The sequence below is a fragment of the Panthera onca genome, chromosome A1, assembly GCF_046562875.1.
Source record: "Panthera onca isolate mPanOnc1 chromosome A1, mPanOnc1 haplotype 2, whole genome shotgun sequence".
Lineage (NCBI taxonomy): Eukaryota > Metazoa > Chordata > Mammalia > Carnivora > Felidae > Panthera > Panthera onca.
In genome coordinates, this window is record NC_138339.1 from 191,374,569 (window position 1) to 191,383,764 (window position 9,196).

Consider the following 9,196-nt stretch of genomic DNA (forward strand, 5'->3'; position numbering starts at 1 on the left):
GTTCCACGGTATCTGGGGCCTCAGCTGCAACACTTGACGGCTGGGGACTGGAGTGATAGGAATTGCATTGTCTCACATTTCTGGTGGTGGTTGCAGGTGTTGGCTGGATCTTGGTTGGGGCTGTCTACAGGAAAACCCACATGTGACTTCTCTTCTTGGCTTAAGTTTCTCCACAACATGGTGGCTACATTCCAAAGAGAGAGAGGGAAGGAAAAAGAAGGAACATCAGGCAGAATCGTAATATATTTTGGAAGTCATATAGATCATATAGTCATATAGATCACTTTTCCCCATGCCATTGTTTGAGGCAGGCATGAGTCTCTGCCCAAATTCAAGAGGAAAGAACATAGAACACATTTCTTGGTGAGGGGAGTGTCAGTTACATTGTAAGAAGGACATATGGGAATGAATGAACATATAGGTGTGGGCATCTTTATAAAATATAATTTTTCATATACTTCTTATTATCTAGCTGTTATTGCCTGTGAGGTCAGTTTCATCTGAGGCTGTAACTGTACTATCTGTAATGTGCAAGGAGGGGTGATGAACCAGAGCACTAGCTTATAGACCTTCTGGTGAGTTTAAGGAAAGAATCTGAGACAGGCTCCTCTTAAGCTTGTCTAAATGGAAGATTCCAGAAGATGCTTCTTTGTTTCTCTGCAAGAGGTTCTTGCAGATTAGTTCTTTGTATCTGAGCTCTCTTCTTTTATTCTTATTTACTTCTTAATTTTTTTTAGAGGAATCTTGTAGCTCAAGCCAATTCATCATTTGTCAGGAGCTGGGGGTTCTTTAGTATCCTTCTTTTCTAAACAGTCTATAATTAGAGCTTTGATTTCTTCTTTGCCCTAGGAATTATTTAGAACAGTGTGGTTTTGTGTCCTTACATTTACATTTGATTGGTTTTTTAGATGTATACTTTAAAAACTTTTTCCACCTTTATTGAATTGTGGTCCAAGTGGCCTATACTATTATTACTTTTTGGAATTTGAAGTTAAATATACAGTCATTTTTTGTTACTGTTTAAAGGAATCTTGACTAAAATGTATGCTTTTTTTGGAGGGGATGCCATTTTTTTCCCCTGCTTGGATTCCTTTTAAAATTCTCTTCTTATCCTTTAAATTTAGAATATGTTAAAGCCATTTCCAGATAATGGCCTCTTTTCATTGCTATGCATGTTACACAGCAAACCGTTTTGATTTGAAGGTTCAGGTTTATATATACCTCAGGATTTTTTCCTATTTTGTATCTATAATTATTCCTGGTTTCCTATCTTCCTTAAAAAGCCTTTTCCATCTTTTTTATGTCAAGATTGTTAAGCTGTTTTGAACATAGTTAGATCTTTAATCTTATCTGGAGTAATTTTTTAATTGATGTAAAGTAAGTAGCTAATAATTATTTTATTTTCTCTAAAATTTACATCTAATTGTTCTAATACCAGTGATTTGAAGTGACACATTTAAAAAATTTTAAATTCTCAGATATATTTAGAAATATTTCTGTACTAGCAAATTGTGCATTGACCTATTTTTCTATTTCTTTTGATATCTCCAGTACTGTTTAATTATAGCAGCTTTGCATGTATTTTCATACTACTTCAGTGTGCATTCCCTGTTTTTTTCCCTTTTTTTGATATTTTTTCTGATTCTCATATATATTTTTCCAAATAGACTTTTGAAATTCATCAAGTAAATTTGATGGTTAGTACTTGTGTATTACTACCAATCAGTGCTCTAGGAAAGAAATGTTCTATATTGCATTGTCTAATATGATAGTCACTAGCCACATGTGACAATTGAGCCTTGAAATTTGGCTAGTGCAGCTCAGGAACTGAATTTTTTTTCATCTTTAGGTATTTCTTTATTAGAAAAGAAATTAACCATTCACACTAGAGACTGAAGAAGGAAGTTAACTTAATATTGCAATTCTAGAACAAATGTCACAATAAGAGACCCTAAAGATTTCATAGAGTGGAGGGAAAAAGGAGAGAGAGAATCATTTAGGACTGTGTTTCTCAAATTTGGCCACTTCACAGAGATAGTCTTAGGGGAGGAGGTTGCAAGTTTTCTGTGATAACACTTTAAATTTTATTTTTTACTTCTGTTCATATTCTGAACAAGTTAATACAGACTTATTACCTGGACAACCATCTTGCATAACAGAGGTGCCACAGCAGCTACACTTGCACCCTTGATCCCTGTGGCACCAAGTGAAGACCAAACATGTTTAACTTATGTGGTGTTTCTCAAATTGGGTCCTCAAGTCCTTTCACAGAACTGTTGAACATTTCCTATGAGATCTGTCAATTGTTAAGGTTAAGAACACTGGTTCAGAGCAGAGATTCTCAAGATAGGATGGGGTGGGATGGGGATGATGACTGGGGAAACACATGCAGCTTGAAAAAGCATATTGAAAATACATATTGTTTGCATAATGCAAATTCCAAAAAGTCAGACTCAACAAAATACTTTCAAGCAGTAGCAGAAAACCAATTATAGATTCATCCCAGAGGGTCTGGGATAAACTTTGTTGAAAAACACTGGCTTGGAGCTAGAGGAGTCCTGGCATATAGAGAACAGTTTGTAAGAAACACGTGTCAAAGAGAGGACATCTTTTGGGTCCCTGACTGAATCCTAAGCTGTAACTTGTCATGGTCTTTTGGAACCTGAAGGGCCAATCGAGAGGAATCTCAGGATGTCCATCACTCTTCTCAGACCCGTGGTTTGGGGCAAGCTGGCTCAGTTTTAATACTGAATCAAAAAAAAGCAAAAGCTATTTTTTCCCAAAAAATTACACCCCTCTTTTTTTTTGGTGAATATATTTCAGAATTTTAAGGAAACAGTTGCTGGGGCTATTAGCCCCACATATATCCACCACGAAGTGTGGTCATCATCTGCAATGCCATCCAGCTTTCATAGAGGATATCAGCCTGGGGTCTGCTCAGTACTTATTGTAGACCTCTAATTTGCTTTAGCTGCTTCAACAGTTCCCCACTGTGATGCATTTCTGTCAGATAAGTGCATCCACTTATACAATCTTTACCAATAAAGACCCAAGGTACCTTTCTGGCTCTTGTGAGCTGTTGCAAATAATTTTGAATCTTGATTGTGTAACTAGTGGCTGTAATTATCAACAAATTCCAAAAATCCTTCTGTGAAGACAGTTGACTGAGGAGCTCTTGGATTCTTCTGTGGTAGGAGCAGGTGGGCTTAATGAACACAACCACGTTTCCAGGTTGGGTTTTGCTGTTCACAAATTCTTGAGCCCATGCTGACAGGCAGCTGCCTCCTAGGGAGGAATCTTCCCTTGTAGGCATTGCTCAGGATATAAATCCATAAATTTTTAATTTAATCTAATTTAATTACATTTAAATTTAAATAGCCACACATGGTAGTGGGTACTATACTGGACAATGAAGTTCTAGAGCCAGAAATAGGTACAGAGAAAATAGATCATAGATATTCCCATCTAGGGGGGCTTTTATTTTCCTGTATTTTCTTTTCTAATATGTGGTGATGTCAAAGTATGCAGGTAAAGTTCTTTATACAACGTCTCTTTAGCCTAGCTTCATGTCCAGGGACACGGTGTGACTGCAACCAGCTTTCTTTTTGGTGCTACTAAACACTGCATCAGGGAGGGGACTTGCCATAACCTAGTAAACCTGTATGTCTTGGATTACTCAGTTGGCCCAACAGGTCTTAAATGATCTATAGTAGTAGAAATAGAGTAGTTTTCATCTTTTCCACTGTCTGCTCTCATCCTCTCTAATTATGGAAACTTAATGAGTTTCTGCCAGGAACTCTTCTGTGACTTCCTGTGTCAGTTCACTATCATCACAGTAGTGATGGAATGGGTAGTGGAATGTTGTTTGTTTGTTTGTTTGTTTGTTTGTTTCTTTCTTTCTTTCTTTCTTTCTTTCTTTCTTTCTTTCCTTCATGTTTAATTATTTATTTTGGTAGAGGAAGGGCAGAGAGAGATGGAGAGAGAGAATCCCAAACAGGCTCTGTGCTGTCTGAGCAGAGCCCAGCACGGGGCTTGATCTCATGAAGTGTGAGATCATGACCTGAGCTGAAATCAAGAGTCAGATGCTTAATTGACTGAGCCACCCAGGTGCTCCTAGTGGTTGGTTTCTTATTTGATTTAGAATTTCTAGTGTTCCAGTTCAGGAATCCATAGCGTCTGCTGCCTAAGTGACCATGTTGTGTTGGATAAGCCAATCATCTGAATACCTGTCATGCCAATGCCACATATTTCTAGCTACCTAGATAATTGTATTTTGTACATATGACCTTGGCCTCTTTGCCATAACTGCTTGGACCAGAGGTGTTTGAATATGGCTCACAGATGCATAGAATGAACAGCAATCTATATGGTGGCATTAAAAAATGAGTTGAGCTGATTTATTTCTTTTCCAAGTTTGATCTAAGAAAATCTAAGTAAATGATTCAGGTAGCCTTGCAATAGTTGGTTAAGAATTCATTAGGAAGAAGCAGAACCATACCAGTGTTATTTTGGTGCCTCACAGACTAAGTGATGAGAGACCAGAAACTAAGGGTAAGCAGAGGGAGCCATTTGGTCACTAAGGGACATACTTAGTGGAAGTAAGCATACTTCCACATGCTGTGGAAGTAACAGCATGCCTATGGAAGAGATAGAACAAGTGCAGGTAATTGAGTTGCCTCAATTTCTGATGTTACAATTCCAGAGTATAAGAATGCTTAAAATAAGCATTTCTTTAAATTTATGTAATTTACTTTAGTGTTTATTTTTAAATCACTTTATTGAGGTATGATTAGCACACACACAAAAAACTGTACATAGTTAATGTAATAAAATATTATTTTTAGAGTCCAACAGCTATTAACATTCTCCTAGAGTGATTATTAGAAAAAACAAATCTAGGAAAATATGGGGACTAACCCCTGTTCATCATCTCAGAGCTGCGGTAGGATAAGCTATTAAACTATTGGTCTAAAAGAAGATCATTTCAGATTGCCTGTAGGGATCCTTCTATATTGCCACTACAAAGATGACTACCTAAAAATGACTGCTTAAAATTTTTGGTGTATTTTGTAGCTACCATAGTACTATTTTCTTTACTCTTCTTCTCCTCCTCCTTTTTCTTCCCCCTCCTCCTTCACTCCTCCACCTCCCTCTCCCTCCCTTCTTTCTCCCTCCAACGCCCTCTCCCTCCCTCTGTCTTCTCTCTATCTGACTTAATTGTAATCACACTGTATGTACTCTTCCCACACTGAATATGGTAAAAATGCTTGTTAGAGTATTATAAAAATTTTTGTTAGCAGTTTCAATGGTTGCATATTTTATCATGTGTGTTTGTTAATTATAACAAACAAATACATTTCTTCTGGACCTTTGTTTCACATGCATTCTTATATAATATGCTGTGATAAATATGCTTACATTGATTTTTTTTCCTGCGTTTTGAAATATTTTCTGGGTAACTTAAAATTTTTAATTTAAAGTGTACATTTTTATAAGCATTCTTGGGACAGTTTTATAATTTTATCTAAAGATTTCCATAATGTGATGGCAGCAATAAAAATCCAGCAGCATTTTTATTAGAAATGATTCTTCTAATGATTAAAAATACTAAGTTAGGACTTGATAAATAAAATAGTGTCAATGTCACTCTCCACAAATTTCTCTTTTTCTGTAATTTTTCCATCATTTCTTTTGTTAGCTTCTCCCATAAAGCCTCCGATCCATCTCCTTTATCCCACTTAAATTTTGTTTTCCCTTTATTCTGCCACTCCGTTTCATACCTTTCCTCACCAAACATCTTGAAAAAAATAGTCCACACTCACTTTCTCACCTTCCAATCAACCATTAACCTCCTGCAATCAAGTGTCTGATGCCATGACTTAAAACACTTGACACATGGTATTATAGTTTATTTTATCTTCTGCTAGACTGTGTGTGCCTTAGACTCAAGGACAGTTTTGGCATCCATAGCAATGGCACGAAATGTATAGTCAAGAAAATGAATTCATTCAACAAACATGGCATGATAAATAAAGCTTCATCCATTCTGCACTTAGGCATGCATAAGATGAATTCGTGCATAAGATGAATTTCTTTGGCTTTTGGAGTAACAAATCCAATACACCTTTTTAAGGACTTATTCTATGTTGTATTTCCTTTCCCTTAGCATTTACTGGGATGGTCTGTCCTTCTGTTTGTGTCTGTGTACCTACCTACCTAATTGTTTGCTATATATACCTATCATCTGATTATCCATCTATCTTTGTTAAATTCAGAATCTTTATTAAGTTTCTATAAATTGACTTAATAATAATCTGATGGTTGTTAATGCAAGATAATATGTACCATGGATGCAGGTAAATGGCATATTTTCATTAAAGTAATGTTCCTCTTAACTGTAGGAATAGAGCTTGGGACCAGAATCACAAAGGCCAATGTGGTTCAGGAAGTCAGGTGAAACATAGGAGCCACTTGCATAAAGAGTCTGTGTTACATTATTCCATCTTTAAAAAGATGATACCACTAGTTAGTTATGTGGTCAGAGCCTTGTGCATGGTACCAATACCAGAGGAAGTTAGGAAGGAGTGAGTCCCTTATTTGTAGCAATTTTTCTAATTGAACTAGGCAACATGTATATAAGTATATCACCAGAAAAATGCACACACATGTATTTTTGGGTTGTGTCCACTACCGAGGAATTGCTAAAGTTATTATAAGATTTTGAATGAGATGCAGTTTATCTGGAAAGACTGTGGAAAAGGTCGATATTTAAGACATATTAAGAGCTTTCATCTTAAGTCAAGAGAAGGAGAGGGTCACTCTGAAGAAGAGGATATAAAAGCTTTGTCATAGAGAAAGTGCATGTTTCAAGGGTCCATAGTGAAAGTGAGTAAAGTGGTAGACAGTTGTGATGCTGTCTATTCATAGATGTAAGAAGCAGTTACGAATCATTTCTCGGCTGAGCAAAAGGTGCTGAAAATGATTAAACATCATGAAGCAGGAAGTTGTTGCTATTTAACAAAAGAGCTTTTAGTCTTGGCATTCAATTATGGATATGAAGCTGAAAAGGCAAAGCAAGAAATGTAAGTATATGACATGGCGTATGACCATGAGGGAGAATAAAGATATGAATGAGATTACAAGCCTGTGATTTGTCATGATGCTTATGGAGACATTGGACTTAATCCTATTAAAACCCTTGTTGTCTGAAACAAAGATACCATCCTATAAAACAGAAAGAAGGAGGGAAGGGGGGGGGGAAGAGACAGGCAATTTTGGGGATTCATTATTTTTAAAAGTAATATCAAACAAAGTGGTAGCTGAATTATTTAAGAGAAAGAGAATGGAAGGGGGAAACGAGCATCTTGCACAATACTAAAGTGACTAGATTCCTTCCTTCCTAGGAAGGTTGGCAAAAGAGCCTCAAATAAATGGTTTTCTTGGAGATTTGAGTGCAAAGGCAGATGGGGCTCCAGAACAATTCAAGAATTACACAGAAGTGGAATTGACGGCTGCTCTTCTCAAAGTGTGAGGCATGCTGAGTTCAAGAAATACTGATTTAGGAGGTGGTGTGTGTTCATTCCTGTTTCAAAACATTGCTAACTACAAGAGACAGTCCATAGGGACAGGAAGTTTGCAGGACAATGTCAACAACTCTGAGAGGATGAATTCGTGAGAGGCAATTGGAAGGACACTTCTGGAGAAGAAATAAAAGAGAATGTTTCTGCCATGAAAAAGACTTCTTTTAACCTTAAGAGGGAGAAAAATATTAAATTACATCAACCGTAGAGTTTAAATTTATTTTGTTATAATATAGTTGAAGAAAATAATTTGTGAATGGCGTTAACAAGAGGATACAGAGGGGCACCTGGGTGGCTCAGTCGGTTAAGTGTCTGACTTTGCCTCAGGTCATGATCTCATGGTTCGTGGGTTCCAGCCTCCATGTCGGGCTCTGTGCTGACAGCTTGGAGCCTGGATGGAGCCTGCTTCAGAGTCTGTGTCTATTTTGCTCTCTCCCCGTCCCCCACTCACTCTCTCTCTCTCAAAAATAAATAAATGTTAAAAAAAAACAAGAGGATACATAAGAACCTTCTTTCCCCTATTTTCCTTAATCAAACATTTCTCAGCAATGTGGGCAGAAGATTCTTTTTTGTTTGTTTGTTTGTTTGTTTCACTGTGTTTTAAGAGATTCTTTTTGTAAACTGTAAGGGAGTAGTGATCTCTATCCCTAATACAGCTGCTGCTTCTTAAGACTTTTCTAAGATTAGAAGATAACAATAGTTGGTGTGTTAATCCTGTGCAAAGGCCATATGTGCAAAAAGAAACATTTGAGTCTGAAGATTTAATCGATCGTCAGGATTTACCTTTTCTAAAATGTTAAGAAATTACCAGTTTGTGAGCAATAAAGCCAATATTATCAGGAATAATTGTGGCTGACATATTCAATTTAAGAATTTAAGGGGAGATAATCAGAGCATATTGCAATGGGTTAAAAATTATGTTCATATACTTGTTTGTGCTATTTAAAATAAAATCAAGTTTGAGAAGTAAATATTAGGGTTGGTAAGTATTCAGAAGTACCTAATTTTGACCCAGTTTTTAAAATAAATTTTGTTAAAAAATATATAGAAATTAAATGATCAGAACAATTAAGCATAGAGCTCTATGAATTAGTACAAATGGAATACGTCTGTGCAACCACCCCCTAGAACAAGAAGCAGAATACAAACAACACCCAGATGTTCTCCTTGTTGTCACCGTCCTCATGCTCCTTCTCAAGAGCAACATCTGCCCTGAAATCTAACATCAGAGACTGGTCTTGCCTACTTAAAAAATATTTAGGGGTGCCTGGTTAGGCATCTGACTTCGGCTCAGGTCATGGTCTGGTAGTTCGTGGGTTTGAACCCCGCATCAGGCTCTGTGCTGACAGCTCGGAGCCTGGAGCCTGCTTCAGATTCTGTGTCTTCCTCTCTCTCTCTCTGCTCCTTACCTGCTTGTGCTCTCTTTCTCGCTCTCAAAAATAAATAAACATTAAAAAATTTTTAAATGTATATTTAAATCTATCATACAGTGCATATTCTTTTTTCTGTCTTCTTTTGCTCATCATTATGTTTATGAGATTCATCTGTATTATTGAATATAGTGGTGGTTCATGGCTGTGAATTATTTTCATATTTGAAAGAAAATTACCACATTA

At 36.7% G+C, this 9,196-nt stretch overlaps 1 pseudogene; it reads right to left on the bottom strand.

Annotated features, from left to right (window-relative positions):
- Window positions 1-2,944: 2,944 nt before the first annotated feature.
- LOC132681980 (glutaredoxin-1 pseudogene) lies at window positions 2,945-3,313 on the bottom strand (annotated as a pseudogene).
- Between the last annotated feature and the right edge of the window lie 5,883 nt (window positions 3,314-9,196).